At 36.0% G+C, this 12,254-nt stretch overlaps 1 long non-coding RNA gene across 1 annotated transcript; it reads right to left on the reverse strand.

Moving 5' to 3' along the window:
- Positions 1–403: 403 nt before the first annotated feature.
- On the reverse strand, positions 404–6,238 carry LOC121401438. Its single transcript, XR_005966243.1, has 3 exons — positions 5,721–6,238; positions 3,401–3,523; positions 404–481 (listed from the first exon to the last, which is right to left on the reverse strand). It is a non-coding gene; the product is annotated as an uncharacterized LOC121401438 (long non-coding RNA).
- Positions 6,239–12,254: the final 6,016 nt, after the last annotated feature.

Here is a 12,254-nt window from a genome sequence, read left to right on the forward strand (position 1 = left end):
ATGTTTTGTATTAAGAGTTTTTAATGGTTTTTACAGTTAATAAATACATGTTGACAAGGTTTAGCGAAGTTATTCAAATGCACAATTTGTAGCGCTAAAAAGTTTGATTCAGGGAAATGAAAAATATGAATGTTAATACATCAGTTGCTAAGCCACAGAGCTATTTAAACCATAATACAGTAATAAAATGTTCTTCGCAAACAAATCTGTTTGTTTATTTCCTGTTGACTTTTAACTGTAAAGGTTAAAACCCTGTGAAAGTTGTTATGTTCTGATTGCTTACTGGCTGGTTCTAGGTCCAGCCATACAAATACAATAACCATTCATTTAAAGTCAAATCACAAACAGAGTCATTACATACTAATCATTACCTACTAAATAAATATGATAAAGCGGCATTTACCTGTTGATTCATTAGTCCCAGACATGTTTTGTATGTGATGTAGGCGGGCGTTTGTCTGCGCTGTCTGTTTTGCAGCCGCTATAAAAACAAATTCCTATATGTAAATTTTGTATCCAAAAATCAAACACTCATAAAATCCATTTAGCAATTTCACACAGGAGCAATGGTCGCAGTATTTTTTTATTAGTATACAAAAAGGGGGGTTGTGGTTGCACTCCTAAGTAAAAATGTATTATAAAAAGTACAATGAAAGTGCTACTGACTTGGCCAATTAATCAGTGCACATTCCCCGGTCCCCTGTCTCATGAGTAATTCAGTATATATACAAGTGCATGTGTTAACAAAGACAGGGGTTTTTAGTTACAGAGTTATGATCATAAAGTTGATAAGCCACCATACCACTTCAAAGTAAACCTGCAACTTCTGCAGTCTGTTGCTACGGTTCAAATTACACTAGCCACCATGCATCAATTTTAATGAGAGACTGAAATATGAATAGGAGAGGCCTGAATAGAAAGAAGAGTAATAAAAGGTAGCAATAACAATACATTTGTATTTACTGAGCATTTTTAGACTGGGTCAGTGACCCCATTTGAAAGCTGGAAAGAGTCGGAACAAGAAGGCAAATAATTCAAAAACTATAAAAAAAAAAAGAAAAAATGCAGACCAATCAAAAAATGTTGCTTAGAATTGGCCATTCTATAACATACTAAAAGTTTTACTTTAAGGTGAACCATCCCTTCAAAATTACATTTTGTGAAAAAAACACAGACGCGGGAAAAAAAAACGCAGAGCCCAGTGGCTCACGAGCAACATGTTGCTTACCGACCCCTTGGATATTGCTTACCAGTGGCCTCAAAGCAGGTGATTATTTTTGAATTCCAGGCTTGAAGGTAAGTTTTGGTTAAATAGAAACCAGGTTTACTGCCAAATAAAGCCTCCTGGAGGCTGCCAGTCCATATTGCTACTGCCAATTAGCCAACCACAGCCCTTATTTGGCATCTCTAGAAACTATTCATGCTTGTGTTTCTCCCCAACTCTTTTTACATTTGAATGTGGCCCAAGGGTAAAAAGGTTGGGGACCTCTGTCAGTATGTAACAAAAAAATACAACAAAACATTCCTGCACGTGGATCAGGGCTGGAACTAGGGGCAGGCAGAAGAGGCCCCTTCATCACTCTCCCCCTCCGTTATTTCGCTTGCACATGTGCACGCAGGGACGGGGCTAGCTGATCGGGTTGCCTAGGGCGCCTGGTTGGCTCAGCCCTTTCTTAGACAAAATTGTCGCATGCCAGCAGGAATCACATTGTTCCATTACTTTTCAATGAGGCTGAAAATCTTGAATGTTTTAATAAACTGGGACAATAAATAAATATTATTCCTAATGACTGCTGTACAATCTCACCAGTTTTTATTTGACAAGTTTTTTCTAGCAACTTTTTAATTTCTTTTAATTCAGAGGTTTCCAAAAATAATTTGGTACTTTTTTTTTCCAATCACATTTTTCATCTGTGTTTTTCTGTAATTGAAATTTTTTTTTTTTTACATAAATCGGCCCCTAAGCCTTTTATTTAGAAACATATGTTGAACTGAAGGTTCTGTTACAGATTGCAGCACGATGTTGGTTTCATCATAAAGAATCTCTCTGTTATCAGAGGTGGACAAATTATAACATCATGTTATTGTCTAAGAAATTGACAATGCTTTGGGGTTTTCTCGTCATTGTCCACCACAGCAGAATTAAAGGAAAACTATACCCCCCAAACAATGTAGGTCTCTATTAAAAGATACTGAGTAAAACAGCTCATGTGTAAAACCCTGCTTCATGTAAATGAACCATTATCATAATAATATACTTTTTTAGTAGTATGTGCCATTGGGTAATCATAAATAGAAAATTGCCATTTTAAAAATAAGGGCCGCCCCCTGAGATCGTAAGATTCACTGTGTACACATACAAACCACATGTAAGGTCACATGAGCCAATTAACAGACAGAGTTCTGCCTTTTGCTTCCTCACTTCTTCCTGTTACAGTTAGTGTTATAGTATTTCTGGTCAGGTGATCTCTGAGGCAGCACAGATAGAGTCACGAAATGGTGGTTCAAGGCAAGAGATGTAAAAGGGCAATATTTATGTAAATATATATTCCAGTTTGGTAAGATTCTTTAATATGTCATTCAATTTGATATAAACTGTTGCTTAAGTATTCATTTTGGGGGTATAGTTTTCCTTTAAGGTGGCCATAGACGCAAAGATCCTATCGTACGAATCGAGGATTCGTACCATTTTCAGACCGTGTGGAGAGTGACGATCATTTTTCGTCTGGCGGAGACAGAACATTTGGTCGATCGGAAAGGTTTGATTTTGTCCCAACCGATCCCGCCAGAGCCAATTGCGCATCGTAATCTGATCGTTCGGCCATAGGGCGATGTCACCAAACGAGCGGATCTTTGCCTCTATGGCCACCTTAAGTCACTGATATGAGAGCAGTGCTTACATACTTCATTCCACCAATGAGGACTATTTCATTGATTACAGGTATGGTTCCTGTAATCCAAAATGCTCTGTGTAATGGTTTTTTCCGTAATTTGGATCTTCATATCTTAAATTTACCAGAAAATCATGTAAACATTAAACCCAATTGCTTCCAAAAAGGAGCAATTACAGTATATCTTAGTTGGGATCAAGTACAAGCTACTGATTTATTATTACATAGAAAAAGGAAATCATTTTTTAACATTTGGATTATTTGGATAAAATTGAGTTTATGGGAGATTGCTTTTTGGCAATTCAGAGCTTTCTGGATAACAGGTTTCTGTATAAGAAATCGCATACCTGTAATAGGAATATATGTTTTTCATATGTGTCATTGTGATAACACTTTAGAATTGACTGTTCACTGCTTAGTTTCAGCTCTATAAAATATTTAGTCAATGTATTATTTGTTACAAAACCTAAATAACGTACAAAAGTGAAAATAATGCATAGAACACTAACCTGGCTTCAGCCATTTTTTAATTGCGCATATTAACAAGAGAACCACAATCACGAGGGCAATTAAAATGCAAACTGTTAAGCTAATTGAATGATCCAAATCCAATGTGTCCCTGGTGCTTAATTCTAAAAGACAAGCAAATGAATTGTAATTTAAATACATTGTCAATAATAAATGCATTATTAAAATTCAAGTCAACAGTAGAAACAGGCAGCTTCAATAAGAAATTCCCTTTTGGATTAAAAATCTCTGTATAGCAGAGAACATCAGATTATGTAGATTTATCATTTATTTTATCATTTATTTTATCTTGATTGGTTTCTCTGTTTTGCATTATATCCTTCAGGGGCAGATTTACTAAGGGTCGAATTTCGAAGTTAAAAAAACTTTGAAATTCAATCATCGAATTGAAATCCTTCAACTTCAAATATCAAAGTCAAAGGATTTTTAGCGTATTCGATCGATTGAACGATTGAATAGAAATCGTTTGATTGAACGATTAAATCGTTTGAATCAACAATTTTTAGCAATCGATCAAAGGATTTCTATTCGACCAAAAAAAACTTAGAAAAGTGCTGTGGAAGGTCCCCATAGGCTAACATTACACTTCGCTAGCTTTAATTTGGCAAAGTATGAAGTTGAAGTTTTTTTTAAAGAGACTGTACTTCGATTATCGAATGGTCAAATAGTCGAACGGTAAGCCTCTGATCAGGGATATAATGCAAAACATTTGCGGTAAATCCTTCAACTTCGATATTCGAAGTCGAAGGATTTTACTTCGATGGTCGAATATCAATGGTTAATTTAACCTTGATATTCGACCCTTAGTAAATGGGCCTTGTACTGTACAATATCCTAGTAGTGCAATACAGGTATGAAACCTGTTATTCCTGTTGATTGGGACCAGGAGTTTTCCACATAAGGGTTTTTTCCTTCATTTGGATCTCTATACTTTAAGAGGGTTCTTTATCAAAGGTCAAGTTTGTGAGGTTTCTGAAGTTTTATACCAAAACTCAAATTTATCGAGTTTTTGAGCCAAACACGAACATCATGAAGGCTACAAACATCTTCAAACAATTCAAGAGACCTCTGCCCATGACTTCTACATGACCTCGATGGGTTTTTAGAAACAAAGCTTAGGAAAATTACAGTTTTTTAACCAAACATTTCGAGTTTTGAATGAAAAATACAATCCAATTTTTCGTGTAATAAGCAACTTGACCTTTAATAAATAACTCCCTTGGGTCCACTAGAAAATCATGTAAACATTAAATGAAACCAATAGGCTTGTTTTGCTTCCAATAAGGATTAATTATATGTTAGTATGGATCAAGTATAAGGTACTTGTGTATCACAGAGAAAAAGGAAATTTTTTTTAAAAAAATGCAATACTCTGTTTAAAAATGTAATAAAATGTTTAAAATTGAGCTTTCTGGATTTTCAGCTTATGGTCTATCTATAGAGGGCAGATGGTTTCATACCATTCAAAGAGTTTCTAAATGAGCAAGGTTGTAAATGGAATTCTCCGTAGCTGAACCACAATTTAGACTTCGGAAACTATGATCAAAGAAGTCAGTCTAACATTTACAAAACAGTATTTACTATAGGCAGTTGCCATGTATTAAACACTGCAGCTTCATTTTCATCATCAGATTCTGATTAATTCAATTTCAAATCAGAGTGAAAAATGGAACCTTGAAGACATGGTTTATTTCCAACCTCAATTGCCATTTTATATAATATAAATGGGTATAATTCTATTTTAGTACTAACAAAAAATCCAGGCAATTCAATAAGCAGAAACAAACTGGAAAAAGGGCCCTGTCATGTAGAGTTTTAATCAGATTTTTAAAATTCAGTGCCCATTAGCAAGCTTGCATCTAGCATTAATAAATGAATCCTGATATCATATATCTTGTATTTAAGTTATAGTTAAATATATCACCAAATTCCCCCCTCCCTTTTCATGAAGTGATGAAAATGTATATATTCCATTGGATCCATTATTCAGAAAGCCCAGAATTAATGAAAGGCCATATCCCGTTTAAGCAAATAAATCAAATTTTTTAAACATTATTTCCTTTTTCTCTGTAGCACAAAAGCAGTACCTTGTAAGATATAATTAATCCTTATTGGATGCAAAACAATACTATTTGGTTTAATCAATGTTTAAATTATTTTTTAGTAGACTCAAGGTCTGGAAATCCAAATTCTAGAAAGATCCATTATCCAGAAAACCCCAGGTCCCGAGCATTCTGGGTAACAGGTTCCATACCTGTAAAATAAAAATATATATGGAAATATGATACATAAATATCATACCTGTACTGTTCAATGTGCCTGGTTGGAAAGTAGAAGTAATGATGGTGCCGGTCATAACTGCGACGGGGCTGGTTGTAATCCCTGAAAGTGGAAGCTTGATGTATTCTAAGTTAATGGGTAATGTAGCTTTAAGGAGGCTTTTGTGGAATACCAAGCATGCCCAGTTTGTAGCTTTTTCATTTACTTCATCAACAACCATGGTATATTCCAATTTTTTTGAAGTTAATGATTGCCTTTTACCATGTATGGAACAGGTCCTATTTATTTTTGCCCAGACAAGTTCCACACTGGTGTCTGGTACATGGGACACTGTACAGGTGAGAGATAGCTTTCTTCCATGTGAAACAACTGTAGATGGATCTGCTTTAACTGAAAAGCCAGGAAGAGAAAAAAGGTGTTTATCTTGTGATAAACAGCACATTCCAAACACAAGGCAAGTTCCAGTGTGTATTTAAATCTTGCTCAATTAATTCTGTTATGTTTCAACACAAGAAACATTCCAAGCTGATTTGCTTCTAGGATGGTCCCTAACCACCCTGCCTTTATTCGTTATAGCTGTAATAAGCTGCAATGATTTACTAATTAGCAATAATGAATTTAAGGACATGACTTGGGTATCTCCATCCTTTAGTACCCTATTTTTTTAAGTCTTTGTAGGGGGGATGCTACCCGAGTAAAATGCATTTAAAAGTGTTTCATTTTCATACTTGGTAACCAGAAAGGGAATGCTTTATACATACCTTGCACAGTTACAAGATTTATCATCATTCCAAAATGGTTTCTATATATACCAGCATCTGAAAAATCCAGTGGTGCAACTTGAAGGACATTTTCTAAAATTTTGACTCGACCCTGGAATTTCCAACTGATATAGAGTAATGTATTTAAAATATCAATTTTTCTTTTACTTTGTGAGTCAGGCGAGGTCCATGTCCATTTTGAATCAGTGTTACTTTGGTAATACAGTTTCAAGCCATCCCCAACAGATCGAAACTTTACAATTTCCGCTTCAGTCGTCTCCACTGGAATGAGCAGCAGTACAGAAATATTAATAGTATTCATGAGCATCATTTACAGAATGTTAGTTTTATTATTGTAAAATAAACATTGACCAGTGGGGGGAGACGTTTTATTTAACAGGGTAAAATACTATAATAATGATATTGAAGGTAAAAACTATATTAACTATCTGGGCAATTTTCTGATAGATTCCAGTAGCAGTAGCTTTAGGTAATACTAGATAAGCTTTTCCAAATGGAATATATACAAAATACAATGCAGTGTTTAATATAGAAGTGGCACTGTAAAGGAGAACAAGCATTGACTGCAATAAATCGACACTGGTAAGGGAGGTCCCTGCTCTTGTAGGCATATAATATAAATTAATTGACCAACAAATTTCACACTAAATAATGTTTCCCATCTTCCAAAAGAAAGCTAATTTGTCTTCACTTGTGTGTTTTGCATTGGTACAACACACAATACTTTAATCAGGTATATTGAGTTGTTTCAACAGGGGGACATTTGGGATTTTTGCCCTGCTGTGTTTAAAGAGTTTCTTAGGGGCCCATTCACTAAGTTCGAGTGAAAGAATAGAGGAAAAGTAGTTCGAATTTCGAATTGCTACTTCGACCATCGAATTGGCTACTTCGACCTTTGACTACGACCTTCGACTTCGAATCGAACGTTTCGAACTAAAAATCGTTCTAAAAATCTAAAAATCGTCCCCATAGGCTTGCTGAAAATTTTCTGTTCGATTCGAAGGGTTTAATCGTTCGATCGAACGAATTGCGCAAAATCCTTCAACTTCGATATTCGAAGTCGAAGGATTTTAATTCGGCAGTCGAATATCGAGGGTTAATTAACCCTCGATATTCAACCCTTGATACATCTGCCACTTAGGGGCAGATTCACTAAGGGTCGAATTTCGAAGTAAAAAATACTTCGAAATTCGACCCTCGAATTGAAATCCTTCGACTTCGAATATCGAAGTCGAATGATTTAGCGCTAAACGTTCGTTCGATCGATCGAAGGATTTTTCGTTCGATCGAACGATTAAATCCTTCGAATCGAACGATTCGAAGGATTTTAATCCAACGATCGAAGGAAAATCCTTCGATCAAAAAAAGTTTAGCAAGCCTATGGGGACCTTCCCCATAGGCTAACATTGACTTCGGTAGGTTTTATCTGCCGAAGTAGGGGGTCGAAGTTTTTTTTAAAGGGAAAGTACTTCGACTATCGAATGGTCGAATAGTCGAACGATTTTTCGTTCGATTCGTTCGATTTCGTTCGAATTCGAACGAATTTAACCAATTCGATGGTCGAAGTACCCAAAAAATACTTCGAAATTCGAATTTTTTTCATTCGAATCCTTCACTCGAGCTTAGTGAATCGGCCCCTTAGTGTTTTGTTTTTGGTGAATTAAATGATATATCATAGTTGCTCCTATCCTTCAGCCTTTTCTACTGTTTTTATATGTGATAATGTGTATAATGTTTATACACACACAATGTATCTTTCTAGTGGACAGTCATCATCTCTGCTCGTTAACGGATAAGTAAACCTTAAAAATAAGTGAATGTAAAATTGATGAGGGGGCTATTCTAAGCACATTTCCAATGTACATTAACATTAAACGTTAATTAAAACTTACAGTCAGTTAACTCCAGTTTTGTTTCAAGCACTGTTCTATTTGGGGAAATGCAATGATATGTTCCAACGTTACCACTTGAAAAATCTGTTATAATTATGTAAGATATATCTTGAGAACAGTATTCTTTTACATTTTTCATCTGTGGATAATGTGCTTTAAAATATGGTGATGGACATTCTATGGTGATATCTGAAGTAAGTGGCAACATCATCTTTTTTATTCCTAAAAAAATGAATAAAATAAAGACATACATGTATAAATACATTTATGTTTAAAATACCCCAAAACTTATGATTACTACATACATACAATCAATTTACCATTAGATTATTCCAATTCATTAGTGAATACAAGAATGAATTTACCAACCAATTTTCAGACCAAGAAAAAGATTAAATATTAGAATTTACTGAAAACTGGGCTTTAGGGGTGACATGGACATGCATACAAATATACTGTCATTTTAACATCATTTTAAACATTTATCTGTTCAATATTTATCTTAAATATTTATATTACATATACACACACATATTAACATACTTTTGTAAATATTTATGCCAAGAATAAATCATATTAAATATGTGTTTCATACCATTTACTCCTGGTGTACATTTTCACAAAACTACTTAGAAAGAAATGCTCATGATTTATTTTCCATTTGATTTAGGCTTTAAATAAAGATTCCAAAATTCAGTCACTGATTACAAAAGAAAAACAAAATATATGGCATAGCACAATTTTTGATTTCATATTTACAGAAAAGTATCCTACATTAAAGTAAATCTTGATTAATAATTTTCACATCTAACTAAGCAATTTCACCTTCTTGTGAGTAATCTCTGAGATCATTATATTTTACGCTAATGTCAAAGAATCGGTACTGGTTTTGCTAAAATGTATGCCTTCACATAAAAACTACCCCTAAATTATTTTAAATTTAGAATGTCAAGAATAAGTATTCTATATATTAATTAATACCAATAAATAAATTACTATTGCAGTAATTATCTGGAAAACCAATATTATGAAAGTTCCATATTACGGCATTGCCACTGGCACGCAGTTTTATTTAAAGTGGACCTGTCACCCAGACACAAAAATCTGTATAATAAAAGTCCTTTTCAAATTAAACATGAAATCCAATTTCTATTTTTTATTAATGCATTCATAGCTATTGTAAACTCCTTTAAAAATCTCAGCTGTCAATCAAATATTGTCTGCCACTCCTCTATGCCAGTGGCATAGAAGCGGGGCAGACAATTACTTTCACTTTCCATTCAGCACTTCCTAGTTGTCACTGCTCTCCCCACATTCCCCCGTTCTCTTTACCATTTAATTGTGTAGCCAGGACATGGGGATGGACATCGGGTCCCCCATTCTGGTGCACAAACAAGATTCTGAGATGATACAAGGCTTGTCTTAATAATAGTGTCCACAAAATGGCTGCTGCCGGCTTGCTATAATTTTGAAATCACAGACTGAAGGAAACAAGATTCAAATAATTTATATAGTGTAATTAAAGTTAATTTTGCTTGACTAATGTGATAAAATAGGATTTTGAACAATTTTTTGGGGGTGACGGGTCCCCTTTAAACAAATAATTCTTAATTTTTTTGGATTTTTTCTGTAATAATTTAAAAATTACCCCCTATCTGTTGGCAACTAAATTAGCTCCATAACAATGGCATAATCATTCTGCTCTGTTTTAATATTTAAATGTAAATGTATTTAAGTGTAATAATAGCTGTAAGGAATGGTGCTCCAAATTACAGGATAAGCATAAAAGCCAAGATTCCAAGAATGCAGTATACAATAAATAATCTATAAGTGTCCTGAAGTAATGTACAAAGATAAATCAGAGCTGATATATAGAAGAAATAGAAAAAACTAACAAATTCTACTCACCGTTGCTAGATGTATAGGCTAGACAGAAAAATGAAAAATGTATAAACATGAGATTGGAGGGCCTCATATTCAGGTTGTTCTGCATAATAGGAAAATAAATCTGTGACGGTAGACTAATATGAATGGCACGTAACCTTTGTAGAACAGACCAAGCCACTTCCTGTCTCAACAACATTTGGTAAACAATTAAGGGATTTTTTCACAGTTCTACAGTAATATAGAACTATATGGTGTAATGAAGCAGTTTGTGCTTCATTACACTACCTACATTCCAATAGCATGCATTACCCATGAGAGTTGCATTACTAGACATAAGATGGTATATACCTTCAAAGAGAAAGTTAGCGAAAGCAGAAGATTTACAAACAAACATTAGCTGCATAGACAATTATGTGGTGTTGCCCTGCACTGGTAAAACTGATTTTGCTTCAGAAAAACTACTATAGTTCATATAAAGAAGCTGCTGTGTAGCAATCGTGGAAATTGAAAAAAGGTTATATGGCACAGGCTAAATAACACCATGATGTTCTAAAGAGCTTATTTGCTATCTGCTGTGTAACCTGAGCCTTTTCTTCTTTGAATGGCTGCCACCATTGCTACACAGTAGTGTTTCTGAAGCAAACACTGCAGTTTTACCAGTGCAGGACAACTGTATTTTATTTTTATGACTTTAAGACACTTCTATGTTTTGATGTTACTGTTCCTTTAAATTGCTTGCCTTAAAACAGTCCAAGGCCCTACTGGGCTAATGTCAGACTTACCGAACCGGGAGGGACCACGGATGGGAGGAAGACAACCCTTACAGCTCCTCTACCGATACACCCTCCAATGGGAACAGAGGGAGATCAGTGAAGGTGTAGTAGGGGAGCCTGGGATTCCTGGCAGGGTGCGCTGGTCTGTGAAGGAGCAGGTCTGGTGTCTGTGGGGATATAGGAAAGTGCAGGTTTAGTTGCTGAGCAGTAGGAGTAGGGAGGACGTCGCAGAAACTGGTGCGGCAATCACCTTAGCGTTAACTGCAGGTATTGATGGAAGAGTAGTTGGCAGAATAACGATCAGCACCGATGACACTATGGCTGCTGCACTGAACTTGCTGGTTTGAGCAGATTGATGGAAGTCACAGGAGAAGGGTTCCCAGGATGAAACTGAAGCGTAGACGAGATGGGTAAACTGGATCAGCAGTGGTGATAAATATTCAGATAGACAAGAGTCAAGGCAAAATGCGTAAACGATAACAGGCAAAGTTCGGCAACAGGTCCAGGCAAGGTTCCAAGGGTTAATTCAGCAGTGAACTCAGAAGGCAGGCAGGAGTTGGCAACAGGAGTTCAATATATCAAGCAGAGTTCAAAGGGTTAACACAGAAGCATAGTCAAGACAAGCAGGTTCGGCAACAGGAGTTCAAATATATCAAGCAGGGTTCCAAGTGTTTAAGCAGTGTATTCAATAGGCAGAATCAGGGTCAAAACCAAGGTACAATAATTATCAGAGAAATTTACTCACAACAGCTAGTAAAGCGATGTCCGAGCACTGGGAGAAACTCTGCGCCGAAAGAAATACCGTCGCCTGCGTCAATACGCTGCGCACAGCAATTCCCCTCCTGTTTAAGCAGGAGTGTAGTCAATAGGCAGAATCAGGGTCAAAACCAAGGTACAATAATTATCAGAGAAATTTACTCACAACAGCTAGTAAAGCGATGTCCGAGCACTGGGAGAAACTCTGCGCCGAAAGAAATACCGTCGCCTGCGTCAAGCAATTCCCCTCTGCCGGCGTCACGGTGCCCGCGTTGTGACGTCACTGGATGCAGCGCTGGAACGCATAGCGCCGAAGAGCCATGTCTCCCAGAACCCTGGGGACATTGCCCCCCCTTAGGAACGGCCTCTGGACGTTTACCTGAGAAGGCTTGTTTGGATACTTCTGATGAAAACTCTTCAAAAGATCAGTAGCATGAATATTATCAGTAGGTTCCCAGGAGTTTT

Source organism: Xenopus laevis, chromosome 3L, assembly GCF_017654675.1.
Source record: "Xenopus laevis strain J_2021 chromosome 3L, Xenopus_laevis_v10.1, whole genome shotgun sequence".
Lineage (NCBI taxonomy): Eukaryota > Metazoa > Chordata > Amphibia > Anura > Pipidae > Xenopus > Xenopus laevis.